This window comes from Triticum urartu, chromosome 2A (assembly GCF_056163025.1).
Source record: "Triticum urartu cultivar PI428250 chromosome 2A, HENAU_Tu73, whole genome shotgun sequence".
Classification (NCBI taxonomy): domain Eukaryota; kingdom Viridiplantae; phylum Streptophyta; class Magnoliopsida; order Poales; family Poaceae; genus Triticum; species Triticum urartu.
The window spans coordinates 560,308,932-560,326,756 of NC_141874.1; positions in this window are offsets into that span (position 1 = coordinate 560,308,932).

The window sequence follows — 17,825 nt, forward strand, 5'->3', positions numbered from 1 at the left end:
TCCCGGTGACCAGCCATTTTCTCGTGAGTGAGGAGCGGATTCCACTCCTCTTGAGAATAACCCGCCTAACATGGAAGATACGGACAACCCTAGTTGATACATGAGCTATTCGAGCATACAAAGCAGGATATTTATTTGAAGGTTTAGAGTTTGGCACATACAAATTTACTTGGAACGGCAGGTAGATACTTTATATAGGCAGGTATGGTGGACTCATATGGAATAACTTTGGGGTTTAAGGAATTGGATGCACAAGCAGTATTCTCGCTTAGTACAGGTGAAGGCTAGCAAAAGACTGGGAAGCAACCAGCTAGAGAGCGACAACAATCATGAACATGCATTAAAATTAGTCAACACCGAATGCAAACATGAGTAGGATAAAATCCACCATGAACATAAATATCGTGAAGGCTATGTTGATTTTGTTTCAACTACATGCGTGAACATATGCCAAGTCAAGTCACTTAAATCATTCAGAGGAGGATACCACCCTATCATACCACACCATAACCATTTCAATAGCATGTTGGCACACAAGGTAAACCATTATAACTCATAGCTAATCAAGCATGGCACAAGAACTATGATCTCTAGTTGTCATTGCAAACATGTTTATTCATAATAGGCCGAATGAGGAACGATGAACTAATCATATTTACAAAAACAAAAGATGTCGAGTTCATACCAGCCTTTCTCATCTCAGTCAGTCCATCATATATCGTCATAATTGCCTTTCACTTGCACGACCGAACGATGTGAATAATAATAATTGTGCACGTGCATTGGACTAAGCTGGAATCTGCAAGCATTCATTAAACAGGAGAAGACAAGGCAATATGGGCTCTTTTGTCAGATCAACAATAATGCATATAGGAGCCACTTCAACAATTTAATCATGGTCTTCTCCTATCGACCCCCAAAGAAAAGAAAAGAAATAAAACTATTTACACGGGAAAGCTCCCAACAAGCAAAAGAAGAACATGCAATATTTTTGGGTTTTCTTTTTAATTACTACTACAAGCATGATAATTAAAACTAGCTAAAAGCTACAACTATTTTTTTGGTTTTTCTTAAGGTTTATTAAACACACAAGAAGAAAGCATAAAAAGGAAATAAACTAGCATGGATGATACAATGAAAAAGTATGAGCACCGACATCTAGCAATGAGTGTGTGAACTTAAATGTAATGTTGGTGGGAAATATGTACTCCCCCAAGCTTAGGCTTTTGGCCTAAGTTGGTCTATGGCCACGGCTGGCCTAGCGGATATCCATAATAGTAGTTGGGGTCGTACTGCGATGCAGCGGCTATCGCCTCCTGATCTGTAGCATGGTGACGAGCAGCCTCCGCTCTCCTCTCGTACTCATCTGCCTCCTCTCTGGTAATAATATATCTTCCTTTTGCCTAATAATCAAAGAAGGCAGGAGCAGGGAGAGTAATACGGACAGCACGCCGTCTGTCAAAGATTAGTCGATACTGGAGAGGTGATTCATTCCTCTCAACAAACTGGTGGTGAACCATAGCATTAAAGTCTAGGTAAGCAGGAGGTAATTCAATATCATGTTCGCGTATGGCTACACCAAGAAAATTAGCTATGCGAGTTGCATAAATTCCACCAAAGAATTCTCCATTAAATCTATTAAGATACAACCTACGTGCAACAATGGCTCCCAAATTATAAGATTTGTCTCCTAACTCAGCACTCCTAAGAATGCTGAGGTCAGGGACACACATGTGACATGCCCCATCTTTACCATTAATGCATCTACCTATGAATAGAGCAAAATAATGTATAGCAGGGAAGTGAATGCTCCCTATGGTAGCTTGTGTTATATCTCTAGATTCCGCCACAGTTATACTAGCAAGAAAATCTCTAAATTCAGATTTGCGAGGATCCCTGATACTACCCCATTGTGGAAGTTTGCAAGCAGTGGTAAAATCCTCTAAGTCCATAGTGTAAGAATTTTCATAAAGATCAAACAGGACAGTTGGAGAATTACGTGAAGATGAAAATTCAAACCTCCTCACAAAGGAAATAGTGAGATTGTGATACTGGCTGCACTTCTCTTCCTCGAAGCTCCCAAGATCAGCGTTACGCAAATATGTGTTAAATTATTCCTTAATTCCCGCTCAATCCATAAAGTTCTCAGAAGGCCATTCACAAGGACGCACTGGAGCATCTCTTGGTGGCTCTTCATCAGCATCACGCATTGCAAGCCTGGGTTCTTGCTTTCTTGAAGAACCACCCTGGAACATTTTCCGAAGCATATTTCTTCCTCTGAAAAATTCTGAAATTTTTTAGTAACTTCAAAATAAAAGTAAACCAAAATCAATAATATTGATAGCAACTACTCCTAGAAGTGCCTGGAGCCTATATCGTGCATCAAAACTACTTGGAACCATACAAATTTGACATGCAAGCTCAAGAACATGGTCACCAAGGCAGCACAAATTTGCAATGAATAAAGCACTAGAACAAAAACTAATTGGGCCAATGGAGGAGTCACATACCAAGGAGCAATCTCCCCAAGCAGTTTTGTGAGATGTGCTTTGAGCAAGGAGATAAAAAATGGCAGCAAGACGAGTTTGGACTCAGGTTTGAGCTGGTTGTTCGTGTTTGTGGGAGGAAGGAGTGTGTGGGTGAAAGGATAAGTGGAGGAGGGCCACCGTGGGCCCACGAGGTAGGGGGCATGCCCAGGGGGTAGGGCGCGCCCTCCACCCTCGTGGCCAGGTGGATGACCCCCCTGCTGTGTTCTCAGTGTCAATATTCTCAAATATTCCAGAAAAAATCATACTTAAATTTCAGGGCATTTGGAGAACTTTTATTTTCGGGGTATTTTTATATTGCACGGATAAATCAGATAACAGACAGAAAATACTATTTTTATTTTATTTAATATAAATAACAGAAAGTAAAAGTGGGATACAGAAGGTTGTGCCTTCTAGTTTCATCCATCTCATGCTCATCAAAAGGAATCCACTAACAAGGTTGATCAAGTCTTGTTAACGAACTCATTCCGAATAACATGGAACCGGAGAAATTTCGAATAACACAATGTTACCTCAACAGGGATATGCACATCCCCAACAATAAGAATATCATATTTCTTCTTGATAGTAGGAAGAGGAAATTCAAAACCTCCAAAAATAATCGATGGAATTTTTCCAATAGAGTTGATACTATGAACTTGAGGTTGTTTCCTCGGAAAGTGTACCGTATGCTCATTACCATTAACATGAAAAGTGACATTGCCTTTAGTGCAATCAATAACATCCCCTGCAGTATTCAAAAAGGGTCTTCCAAGAATAATAGACATAATATCATCCTCGGGAATATCAAGAATAACAAAGTCAGTTAAAATAGTAACGTTTGCAACCACAACAGGCACATCCTCACAAATACCGACATGTATAGTAGTTGATTTATCGGCCATTTGCAAAGATATTTCAGTAGGTGTCAACTTATTCAAATCAAGTCTACTATATAAAGAGAGAGGCATAACACTAACACCGGCTCCAAGATCACATAAAGCAGTTTTAACATAGTTTCTTTTAATAGAGCATGGTATAGTTGGTACACCAGGACCTCCAAGTTTCTTTGGTACTCCACCCTCAAAAGTATAATTAGCAAGCATGGTGGAAATTTCAGCTTCCGGTATCTTTCTTTTATTTGTAACAATATCTTTCATATACTTAGCATAAGGATTCATTTTGAGCATATCAGTTAATCGCATAAGCAAAAAGATATGTCTAATCATTTCAGCAAAGCACTCAAAATCCTCATTATCCTTTTTCTTGGATGGTTTGGGAGGAAAAGGCATGGGTTTCTGAACCCAAGACTCTCTTTACTTTCCATGTTTCCTAGCAACAAAGTCTTTCTTGTCATAACGTTGATTCTTTGATTGTGGGTTATCAAGATCAACAGCAGGTTCAATTTCTATATCATTACTAGGTTGAGCATCATCATGAACATTTTTATTAACATTATCACTAGTTTCAGGTTCATTACCAGATTGTGTTTCAGCATCAGAAATAGAAATATCATTTGGATTCTCAGGTGTTTCGGTACTAGGTTCACTAGAAGTATGCAAAGTCCTATCATTTTTATTTTTCTTCCTTTTAGAAGGACTAGGTGCATCTATATTATTTCTCTGAGAATGTTGCTCAATTCTCTTAGGGTGGCCTTCAGGATACAAAGGTTCCTGAGTCATTCTACCCGTTCTAGTAGCCACCCTAACAACATAATCATTATTCTTACTATTCAATTCATTGAGAAAATCATTTTGAGATTTAAGTACTTGTTCTACTTGAGTGGTAACCATTGAAGCATGTTTACTAATAAGTGTAAGTTCACTTTTAACATTAGCCATATAATCAACCAAGTGCTCAAGCATATTTGAATTGTATTTCAATTGTCTACCAAAATAAGCATTAAAATCTTCATGCTTAGCCATAAATTTATCAAACTCATCTAAGCATGGGCTAGCAAATTTAGTAAATGGGATTTCAGCTATATCATATCTATAGAGAGAATTTACCTTTAATACCTGTGTCGGGTTATCAAGACCATGAGTTTCTTCAATAGGTAATGGATTAGGATCATATGTTTCTTCAACAGGCGGTAAATTAAGACCATGTACTTCAATAGGAGGTAAATTCTTAACATCTTCAGCTTTAATAACTTTTTCTTTCATAGATTTCTTTGCCTCTTGCATATCTTCAGGACTGAGAAATAGAATACCTCTCTTCTTCGGAGTTGGTTTAGGAATAGGCTCGGGAACTGGCTCAGCAGATGTCCAATTATTTTCATTTGTCAACATATTATTCAATAGAATTTCATCTTCATCCGGTGTTCTTTCCCTGAAAACAGAACCAGCACAACTATCCAGGTAATCTCTGGAAGCATCGGTAAGTCCATTATAAAAGATATCAAGTATTCCATTTTTCTTAAGAGGATGATCAGGCAAAGCATTAAGTAATTTGAGAAGCCTCCCCCAAGCTTGTGGGAGAATCTCTTCTTCAATTTGCACAAAATTATATATATATCCCCTAAAGCAGCTTGTTTCTTATGAGCAGGGAAATATTTAGCAGAGAAGTAATAAATCATATCTTGGGGACTACGCACACAACCAGGATCAAGAGAATTAAACCATGTCTTAGCATCACCCTTTAAAGAGAACGGAAATATTTTAAGGATACAAAAGTAGCGAGTTCTCTCATCTTTAGTAAACAGGGTAGCTATATCATTTAATTTAGTAAGATGTGCCACAACAGTTTCAGATTCATAGCCATGAAAAGGATCAGATTCAACCAAAGTAATTATATCATGATCAACAGAGAATTCATAATCCTTATCGGTAACACAGATAGGTGAAGTAGCAAAAGCAGGGTCAGGTTTGATTCTAGCATTTAGAGATTGCTGATTCCATTTAGCTAATAACCTCTTAAGTTCATATCTATCTTTGCAAGCTAAAATAGCTAAAGAAGCTTCTTTATCAAAAACATAACCCTCGGGAATAACAGGCAAGTCTTACATCAATTTCATTAGTATTATCAGATTCAATATTTTCATTCTCTCTAGCCATAGCAAGTTGTTCATCAAGAAATTCACCAAGTGGCATGGTAGTATCAAGCATAGAAGTAGTTTCGTCATAAGTATCATGCATAGCAGAAGTGGCATCATCAAGAACATGCGACATAACAGAACGAATAGCAGAAGCAGGTTTAGTTGTCGCAAGCTTACTCATAACAGAAGGTGAATCAAGTGCAGAGCTAGATGGTAGTTCCTTACCTCCCCTCATAGTTGAGGGATAAACCTTAGTTTTTGGATCTCTCAAGTTCTTCATAATGATAAGCAGATATAAATCCCAAGTGACTCAAGGAATAGAGCTATGCTCCACGGCAACGGTGCCAGAAAATAGTCTTGATAACCCACAAGTATAGGGGACCGCAACAGATTTCGAGGGTAGAGTATTCAACCCAAATTTATTGATTCGACACAAGGGGAGCCAAAGAATATTCTGAAGTATTATCAGCTGAGTTGTCAATTCAACCACACCTGGAAACTTAGTATCTGCAGCAAAGTGTTTAGTAGCAATGTAATATGATAGTAGTGGTAATGGTAGCAAAAGTAATGTTTTTGGTATTTTGTAGTGATGATAGCAATAGCAACGGAAAAGTAAATAAGTGAAGAACAATATATGGAAAGCTCGTAGGCAATGGATTAGTGATGGAGAATTATGCCGGATGCGGTTCATCATGTAACAGTCATAACCTAGGGTGACACAGAACTAGCTCCAGTTCATTGATATAATGTAGGCATGTATTCCGAATATAGTCATACGTGCTTATGGAAAAGAACTTGTATGACATATTTTGTCCTACCCTCCCGTGGCAGCGGGGTCCTTATGGAAACTAAGGGATATTAAGGCCTCCTTTTAATAGAGTACGGGAACAAAGCAATAACACATAGTGAATACATGAACTCCTCAAACTACGGTCATCACCAGTAAGTATCCCGATTATTGTCACTTCGTGGTTAACGGATCATTACACATAATAGGTGACTATAGACTTGCAAGATAGGATCTAGAACTCTCATATATTGATGAAAACATAATAGGCTCAGATCTGAAATCATGGCACTCGGGCCCTAGTGACAAGCATTAAGCAGAGCAAAGTCATAGCAACATCAATCTCAGAACATAGTGGATACTAGGGATCAAACCTTAACAAAACTAACTCGATTACATGATATATCCCATCCAACCCATCACCGTCCAGCAAGCCTACGATGGAATTACTCACGCATGGCGGTGAGCATCATGAAATTGGTGATGGAGGATGGTTGATGATGACGATGGCGATGGATTCCCCTCTCCGGAGCCCGAACGGACTCCAGATCAGCCCTCCCGAGAGGTTTTAGGGCTTGGCGGCGGCTCCGTATCGTAAAACGCGATGAATCCTTCTCTCTAAATTTTTTCTCCCCGAAACAAGATATATAGAGTTGGAGTTGGAGTCGGAGGAGCTCCAGGGGGTCCACGAGGTAGGGGGCGTGCCCCCACCCTCGTGGACAGGTGGTGGGCCCCCTGGCCTTCATCTTTTGCAATGATTTTTTATATTTTCCAAAGAGTTGCTCCGTGAAGTTTCAGGTCATTCCGAGAACTTTTGTTTCTGCACATAAATAGCACCATGGTAATTCTGCTTAAAACAGCGTCAGTCCAGGTTAGTTCCATTCAAATCATGCAAGTTAGAGTCCAAAACAAGGGCAAAAGTGTTTGGAAAAGTAGATACGACAGAGACGTATCACTCAGCTCCGACTTGAAGTCAAAGATGTAATGAAGATGTCAGAGGACTTCCTTGCGCACTATGGTGACATATAGCTAGGTATGAAGCATCTATCGTTGACACAACTAAGGTCTCATCAGCTTGTTCGGTTGCTTGCGGGGCCCGAGCTTCCCAGGTCTAGTGCCTTCTGATGTGCTCTCAGTTTTGTATATTCTTTTATCGGCGCATTTATATGCACTGGTGGCGACCTTTGATGCCCAGTGTATGTAATCCGTGGTCATGTTGCGCTTTATTATCACCGGTAGCGAACTTTGATTCCCAGTGGATGTAATATGCCGTAATTTCTTTGTTGTATAGTCTAGGTTTATTCTTTGGTCGTTATGCATCAATTTAGGCCGGAAGGTTCAGTGGATCTCAGTATTGTCGGTCTTCAGGCCGGCCCGTTACTCATATGGGCCAAAATGTGGGCCTATAATCATATTGGGCCATTAGCAGGTCTAAACCTATAGTAGTTTCCCGCCTTTAACAGGCCATGGGCTACATATTTACTGTAGTGACACTGGGCTTCCTACGAGCCGTAGAAACAATGGGCCTTCTATGGTCCATAGAAACAATGGGCCTTCTACGGGCCATAGTAAAAATGGGCCTTCTATGGGCCGTACCATCATTGGGCCTTGGACGGGCCGTATGATCAATTAGCCAAACATGGGCCAAAAACAGACCGCATTATCACTAGTAGAAAAAGGGTCAAACGTGAAGCACATTAGTGCCGGTTTGAATTTGAGCCGGCACTAATGGTACCATTAGTGCCGGTTCGAACGACTATGCATTAATGACGGTTTGTGTTGAACCTTTAGTACCGGTTCGTGCCACGAACCGGTACTAAAGGGGTGATGGCAGGCTGGCGTCAGGCCGGGGCCCCACGATCACCTTTAGTACCAGTTCGTGTCACAAACCGGTACTAAAGGGCTAACCTTTAGTACCGGTTTGTGCCACGAACCGGTACTAAAGGGTTCTGACCTATAGTACCAGTTTGTGACACAAACCGGCACTATAGGGCAATTTTCAAACTCTACCCCCCCCCCCCCCCCCGTGTGTCGCCATTTCAGTTCTGAAAAAATCAAAAGAAAATGATAAAAACTTCAAAAAATAAAATCCTTCGAGAGGTATTTATATTACTACATCTACTAGTTAGGAAAATTTGAAAACTTAAATTCCGACATGTTTTGCAAAAAGTGCAGGGAATATGTAAAACGGCTATAACTTTTGCATACGATGTCGGAAAAAAACGTACAAAATATCAAAAAATTCAGCACGAAAATCCGCATCCGATGGAGACGGCCTACGGCTTGTTTGCAATAGAATCCTCAGATTCCAAAAGGAAAAAAAGATACAGTCAAATTTAAGTTTTTTTAAAAAAATTGTTAAATCTGGTCAAACTACTTATTCAAGAAGTATTAATGTTACTACATAATTATTCAAGAATATTAGTGTTACTAAATAATTATTTCAATTTTTTGAATTTTGGTCAAATCTGGTCAAACTGTGGTCAAACTATGGTCAAACGGTGGTCAAACTATGGTCAAACTTATTCAAGAAATATTAGTGTTACTAAATAATTACTATTTTTTAGAATAATAGTTTCAAACTCAAACAGTGAAATGTGTGACTTCATGCTCAAGCTAAACTCCTGAGGGTTAATAGGATTGGCATCTTACTATTGTCAAGAAAACAACAAGTGCAGACTTGGAAACGAAGGAGAATAGAACCCGAAAGTTAAGCGTGCTCGGGCTGGAGTAGTGAGAGGGATGGGTGACCGGTCGGGAAGTTAGATGATTTGGAATGAGTGATCCACACTTGAGCAGTTAAGAGAGGTGATTAGAGACTAAATCACCAAATAATTCAGAAAAAATAAAAATCGAAAAAATAAAATAAAAAAATTCCAAAATTTTCAAAAAAATTCAAAAAAAAAACCTTTAGTACCGGTTGGTAACACCAACCGGTACTAAAGGTCCCCCATACCAGGGCGCGAGCTCACGCCACGTGGTGGCACTTTAGCGCCGGTTCATGCCGAACCGGTACTAAAGGGGGGGCCTTTAGTGCCCACCAATTAGTGCCGGTTATGGAACCGGCACTAAAGGCCCTTACGAACCGGTTTTAAAGCTCCGTTTTCTACTAGTGTATGGCCGTAAACGGGCTAGAGTTAGAGTCATCCGTTCATGGGCCGACCATAACGGGCCGTCGTTAATAGGCCGTACTTGATGACGCTATGAAAACGGCCCAACTTATTAACGGGCCGACTGTAACCACGGGCTGAATTTGGCCCACAAGCAGAAAATGGCAGTAACAGGTCGTAAGTAACCGAATGCTGGAAATGAGCCCAAGAATAAATGGGCCCTGAGAAGGCCGAAAGATAACATGGGCTGCAAACGGCCCAATGGATTAATGGGCCGTTAATGGGTATAAAGTGATACACTGTTCAGTACGGGCCAGTTTCACCACGGGCCGTTAATGGGCCAAGAGTTACAAAGGGCATCATATGGGCCGAAAGACGTCATGGGCCATACATGGGCTGGAACTTAAAATGGGCTGGAATCATATTGGACGGCCCAAATGACGCTACTGGGCCTAATTCGGATAGGTCATAACGGGCCCTGAGTTAGCGGGCTGTAAATGGGCTATATGCGAACAGGCAGTTAACAGGCTTTCCATGGGCCGACACACCACCTTTTGACAAAGTCAAACAGGACAACCTTTTCACAGGAATGGGCCTCTGTTCGGCCGTGCCACGTGTCGACGTATCGTAGGCGCCTTCGGTCCAATGAGTTGATGACATCTGTCCCAACGGTGAGCCAACACATGTTTCCTCCAGCCAATGATGATTTTACACGTGGAAAATCCCCATTGGTCGGGGCTGTTAGCGTGTTTGAGGATCTAAAACTGGACCCAATAGCTTAACGGCGTTCCGTTATGGTGGATGCCACGTGTCGGTCACCCTTGACGGAAGCACTTCTATGACGCGTGATTTATCGTCATGGAAGTGGACACTTTCGTGATGATAATTTTGGTAATGTCATGTAACACTTCTACGATAGCACATGTATGACTATCTTGATTCTGTCATAAAATTGTCATGGATGTACATGCATGACAGAAAACGTGACCTACTGTGACAAACGCGTATCATCACGGAAGTGTATTTCTTTTGTAGTGCTAGTACTTAGCTCCATAGTCAAACTCCTATGGCTAAGTGAAAGTAATAAAGTCGCATAGTCCGATTGTCTGGTTCACCTCGCGGACACCTCCTTTATGGACCAAGACATTGGATAAAGTGTGGTCACGTGTTGTGTCGAACACCCCTATAGCATCTACATGGGGCTGAAGCCGACGATTGCCAACTTTCAGAAATATCACAATAAACGACCGCACAGGAGGAAAAATCGCTTGAAACAAAAGGCGCAAACATAGATATATAATAGCATGGGTTCACAACATAGTTTGTACAACCCGAACACATTTAATCAATCTGCGGCTCCTTCTAGGACGTCGCCAAAGTACCTCTCCGGCTTCTGATGATCTTTACCCTCGGGCAGGCCCGCGGTTACCACTTCGGTGGCCTTCATCTTCGCCCATTGCATTTGGACGCTGGAGAAGGCCATCCAGGCACCCTCTATGCAGGCCGAGCGCTTCACAACATCAATCTGTGGCCGCGCATCGACAAGCCACGCCACCAAACCGAAGTAGCTGCTAGGGATCAGCTCGGTCGGCCAGAGTTGGACTATAAGGTCCTTCATAGCCAAACCTGCCACCCTATGCAGCTCTACCAGCTGCTTCAGTTGGTCGTTCTGCGGCATCGGGTGTCCTGGCACGAGGAATTGCGACCAGAACAGCTTCTCAGTTGAGTTCCCCTCCTGGGCTCGGAAGAACTGCGTGGCATCAGCGGCACTCTTCGGAAGATCCGTAAACGTGCCTAGAGAACTCCACACTCGTGTGAGAGAAGCGTACTGATATGTCTCCAACGTATGTACTTTTCCTAATGCTTTTCCTCATGTTTTGGACTCTAATTTGCATGATTTGAATGAAACTAACCCTGGACTAATGCTGTTTTTAGCAGAACTACCATGGTGTTGTTTTTGTTCAGAAATAAAAGTTCTCGGAATGGAACGAACCTTTGTGAGGAATTTTTATATAATATATAAGAATTTCTGGAGCCAAGACCTACCGGAGAGGGGGCCCTGGGTGGGCACAACCCACCAGGGCGCGCCCCCCTCTCCTGGTGTGTCCAGGTGGGTTGTCCCCACCTGGTGGCCCCGTAGACCCTGAAACCAACTCTATAAAATCCTATTTTTGGAGGAAAAATCAGGGAGAAAAAATTACCGCGATCCATGAGACAGAGCCGCCGCCAAGCCCTGTTCTTCCTTGGGAGTGTAGATCTAGAGTCCGTTTGGGGTACGGAGAGGGGGGTTTTTGTTCTTCGTCATCACCAACCCTTCCCCATCGCCAATTCCATGATGCTCCCCATCGGGAGTGAGTAATTCCTTCGTAGGCTTGCTGGTCGGTGAGGAGTTGGATGAGATTCATCATGTAATCGAGTTAGTTTTGTTAGGGCTTGATCCCTAGTATCCATTATGTTCTTAGGTTGATGTTGCTATGACTTTGCCATGCTTAATGCTTGAAACTTTGGGCCCGGGTGCCATGATTTCAGATCTGAACTGTTTATGTTATCATCATTATATCCATGTTCTAGATCCGATCTTGCAAGTTATAGTCACCTACTACGTGTTATGATCCGGCAACCCCAGAGTGACAACAATCGGGCCCACTCCCAATGATGACCGTAGTTTGAGTAGTTCATGTATTCACTATGTGTTCATGCTTTTTTTGGTTCTCTATTAAAAGGAGGCCTTAATATCCCTTAGTTTCCAATATGGACCCCGCTGCAACGGGAGGGTAGGACAAAAGATGTCATGCAAGTTCTTTTAATAAAGCATGTATGACTATTTACGGAATACATGCCTACATTATATAGACGAACTAGAGCTAGTGCCGTGTCGCCCTAGGTTATAACTGTCACATGATGAATATCATCCAACAAGTCACCGATCAATTGCCTACGAACTTTTCCATATTGTTTCTTCTAAGTTACTACTGTTATCATCACTGTTACACTTGCTACAAAATTACTGCTATCACGGTTACTGTTACTATTGCTGTTGTCACTACTATCAAAACTATCAAACTACTTTGCTACTGATCACCTTGCTGCAGATAATTAATCTCTAGGTGTGGTTTAATTGACAACTCAGCTGCTAATACCTTCAAATATTCTTTGGCTCCCCTTGTGTCGAATCTATAAATTTGGGTTGAATACTCTACCCTCAAAAATTGTTGTGATCCCCTATACTTGTGGGTAATCAAGACATTTTTCTGGCACTGTTGCTGGGGAGCATAGATATATTTGTTGAGCCACTTGGGATTATTATCAATTTATCACTATGAAGAATCTGAAGGATGCTAAGACTAAGATATTTCCCTCAAAGACGGGGGGAGGTAAGGAACTGCCATCCAGTTCTGCTTCAGATTCACCTTCTGTTATGAGTAAACATGCAACACTAGCACTTGCTATTAATTTTGATATGTCACAAGTTATTGATGATGCTACTTCTACTATGAATGATGCTTATGATGATGCTAGTACCTTGCTTGATAATGATGATGTGCCACTTGGTGAATTTCTTGATAAACAAATTGCTAGAGTTATACAACATGATGTTGTTGAATCTGATGATGAGCTTGAAACTGAATCTCCTGAAACACCTACTAGAACTAGCCTTCCTAGATATGAATTGCCTAAGGTACTGGAAGGTTATGTTATGAGTGAAGAACACAACTAGAGATATTCTTGCTTGCAATGATAGAGATGATCTAGAGAAATTATTACACAAGTATAAAGAAAAATCTCTGAATGCTAGAATGAAATGTGATGCTAAGTTTGTAACTTCATCTATCTTTATTAATGATAAGGATTATGAATTCTCTGTCGACCCAGAGTTAATTACTTTGGTTGAATCTGATCCTTTCCATGGTTATGAAACTGAAACTATTGTGGCACATCTTAAGTTGAATGATATAGCCACCCTTTTTACCCATGATGAGAAAACTCGTTATTACTTTATTCTCAAATTATTTCCTTTCTCATTAAAGGGTGATGCTAAAGCTTGGTAGAATACCCTTGCTCCTGGTTGTGTGCGTAGTCCCCAGGATATGATTTATTACTTCTCTGAAAAATATTTTCCTGCTCATAAGAAACAAGCTGCCTTACAGGAATTTTTTTAACTTTGTGCAAACTAAAGAAGAGAGTCTCACGCAAGCTTGGGGGAGGCTTTGCAAGTTACTTAATGCTTTGCCTGATCATCCTCTTAAGAAAAATGAAATACTTGATATCTTCTATAATGGACTAACCAATGCTTCTAGGGGCTTCCTAAATAGTTGTGCTAGTTGTGTTTTCAGGGATCGAACTTTTGGACAAGCTGAGGAATTATTGAATAACATATTGAAAAATTATGATGATTGGAATATTCCTGAACCACCGGCTAAACCCACTCCGAAGAAGAGGGGTATATTATATCTCAGTCCTGAAGATATGCAAGAGGCAAAGAAATCTATGAAGGAAAAAGGTATTAAAGTTGAGGATGTTAAAAATTTACCTCCTATTGAAGGAATACATGGGCTTAATACACCATACCTGCCTAAGGTGGTAGAGGTAAATTCTCTTATGAAGTATAATGATAATGGCAATCCTCACAATATGCATCCTAGTCAATGCCTTTATGAGTTTGAAAACTATATTAGAAAACAAGATCACTTCAATGCAAATGTTATGAAACAATTGAAATATAATTCTGATATGATTGCTCGCTTGAGTGACTTGTTATTTAGAATATCAAATGATGTTAGAGGTGTTGGAAAACATGCTTCTATGGTTCAAACTCAATTAGAACAAGTTGTTAAATCTCAAAGAGAATTAATTGATGAAATGAATCATAATATGCATGACTTTGCTGTTAGAGTTGCAACTAGAGGAGGTAAAATGACTCAGGAACCACTTTATCCTGAGGGACACCCTAAAAGAATTGAACAAGATTCACAAAGAGCTAACACTAATACACCTAGTTCTTCTAGAAATAAAAATAAAAAGGAGAATGATAGGACTTCACATGCTCCTAGTGAACCTGAAATAGAAAAACCTCCTGATAATGATAATGAAGTTTCTATCTCAGATGCTGAAACTCAGTCTGGTAATCAACACTCACCTAGTGATAATGAAAAAGATAATGCTGATGTTCATGAAGATACTCAACCAAATAATAAAGAACCAGACAATGATGTTGAGGTAGAACCACCTGTTGATCTTTGATAACCCACAAGCTAAGAATAAAAGATATGACAAACGAGACTTTGTTGCTAGAAAACACGGTAAAGAAAGAGAACCATGGGTTCAAAAATCTATGCCTTTTCCACCTAAGCCAACTAAAAAGAATGATGATGAAGAATTTGAACGCTTCGCTGAGATGCCGAGGCCAGTCTTTTTGCATACTCGCTTGACTGATATCTTGAAAATGCCTCCTTATGCAAAGTATATGAATGACATCATCACAAATAAGAGAAAAATACTGGAAGCTGAAATCTCCACTATGCTTGCTAACTACACTTTTAAATATGGAGTACCTAAAGAACTTGGAAGATCCGGGAATACCAATGCTACCTCTTGAGCACTGCGTTGGTTTTCCCTTGAAGAGGAAAGGGTGATGCGGTAAAGTAGCGTAAGTAATTCCCTCGGTTTTTGAGAACCAAGGTATCAATCCAGTAGGAGACTACACGCAAGTCCCTCATACCTACACAAAAAAATAAGAACCTCGCAACCAACGCGATAAAGGGGTTGTCAATCCCTTCATGGTCACTTACAAGAGTGAGATCTGATAGAGATAATAATAATAAGATAAATATTTTTGGTATTTTTATGATATAGATTGAAAGTAAAGATTGCGAAATAAAATAGATTGAAAACTTATATGATAAAAGATAGACCCGGGGGCTATAGGTTTCACTAGTGGCTTATCTCAAGATAGCATAAGTATTACGGTGGGTGAACAAATTACTGTCGAGCAATTGATAGAAAAGTGCATAATTATGAGAATATCTAGGAATGATCATGTATATAGGCATCACGTCCGCGACAAGTAGAACGGAATGATTCTGCATCTACTACTATTACTCCACACATCGATCGCTATCCAGCATGCATCTAGAGTATTAAGTTCATAAGAACAGAGTAACACATTAAGCAAGATGACATGATGTAGAGGGATAAACTCAAGCAATATGATATAAACCCCATATTTTTATCCTTGATGGCAAAAATACAATACGTGTCTTGCTGCCCCCTACTATCACTGGGAAAGGACACCGCAAGATTGAACCCAAAGCTAAGCACTTCTCCCATTGCAAGAAAGATCAATCTAGTAGGCCAAACCAAACTGATAATTCAAAGAGACTTGCAAAGATAATTAAATCATACATACAATAATTCAGAGAAGAACCAAATATTGTTCATAGATAATCTTGATCATAAACCCACAATTCATTGATTTCGACAAACACACCGCAAAAATAGTTACATCGAATAGATCTCCAAGAAGATCGAGGAGAACTTTGTATTGAGATCCAAAGAGAGAGAAGAAGCCATCTAGCTAATAACTATGGACCCGAAGGTCTGAGGTAAACTACTCACACATCATCGGAGAGGCTATGGTGTTGATGTAGACGCCCTTCGTGATCATTTCCCCCTCCGACGGAGCTCCGGAAAAGGCCCCAAGATGGGATCTCCTGGGTACAGAAGGTTGCGGCGGAGGAAATAGGGTTTCATGGTGCTCCTCGATGTTTTCAGGGTATATGGATATATATAGGAGGAAGAAGTAGGTCGGTGGAGCTACTCGTTGATTTCTTGACGTCTACTCCTAGTCCCTTGGATCATGTTTGTTCCAAAAATAACTCTCCCGAAGGATTCATTCCGTTTGGATTCCGTTTGATATTCCTTTTCTGCGAAACACTGAAATAGGCAAAAAAAACAGCAATTTGCACTAGGCCTTGGGTTAGTAGGTTAGTCCCAAAAATAATATAAAAGTGTATAAATGAGCCCATTAACAACCAAAACAGATAATATAATAGCATGGAACAATAAAAAATTATAGATACGTTGGAGACGTATCAAGCATCCCCAAGCTTAATTCCTGCTCGTCCTCGAGTAGGTAAATGATAAAAAACAGATTTTTGATGTGGAATGCTACCTAGCATAATTCTCAATGTAATTTTCTTTATTGTGGCATGAATATTCAGATCCGAAAGATTCAAGACAAAAGTTTAATATTGACATAAAAACAATAATACTTCAAGCATACTAACTAAGCAACCATGTCTTCTCAAAATAACATGGCAAAAGAAAGTTCATCCCTACAAAATCATATAGTTTGGTCATGCTCCACTTTCGTCACACAAGAATGCTCTCATCTTGCACAACCCCGATGACAAGCCAAGCAATTGTTTCATACTTTAGTAATCTCAAACTTTTTTCAACTTTCATGCAATACATGAGCGTGAGCCATGGATATAGCACTATGGGTGGAATAGAATACTATGATGGGGGTTATGTGGAGAATACAAAAAAGGAGAAAGTCTCACATTGACGCGGCTAATCAACGGGCTAGGGAGATGCCCATCAATTGATGTCAATGCAAGGAGTAGGGATTGCCATGCAACGGATGCACTAGAGCTATAAATGTATGAAAGCTCAACAAAAGAAACTAAGTGGGTGTGCATCCAACTTGCTTGCTCACGAAGACATGGGGCATTTGAGGAAGCCCATTGTTGTAATATACAAGCCAAGTTCTATAATGAAAAATTCCACTAGTATATGAAAGTGACAAAACAAGAGAATCTCTATCATAAAGATCATGGTGCTACTTTGAAGCACGAGTGTGGAAAAAGAGGATAGTAGCATTGTCCCTTTTTATTTCTATTTTTTGGGGCCTTTCTTTTTTTGGGACAATGTTCTATTAATGATGATCATCACACTTCTATTTATTTACAACTCGATACTAGAACAAAATATGACTCTATATGAATGCCTCCGGCGGTGTACCGGGAAAGGCAATGAATCAAGAGTGACATGTATGCTGAATTATGCATGGTGGCTTTGCCACAAATACGATGTCAACTACATGATCATGCAAAGCAATATGACAATGATGAAGCGTGTCATAAATGAAATGGTGGAAAGTTGCATGGCAATATATCTCGGAATGGCTATGGAAATGCCATAATAGGTAGGTACGGTGGCTGTTTTGAGGAAGATATAAGGAGGTTTATGTGTGATAGAGCATATCATATCACGGGGTTTGGATGCACCAGCTAAGTTTGCACCAACTCTCAAGGTGAGAAAGGGCAAAGCACGGTACCGAAGAGGCTAGCAATGATGGAAGG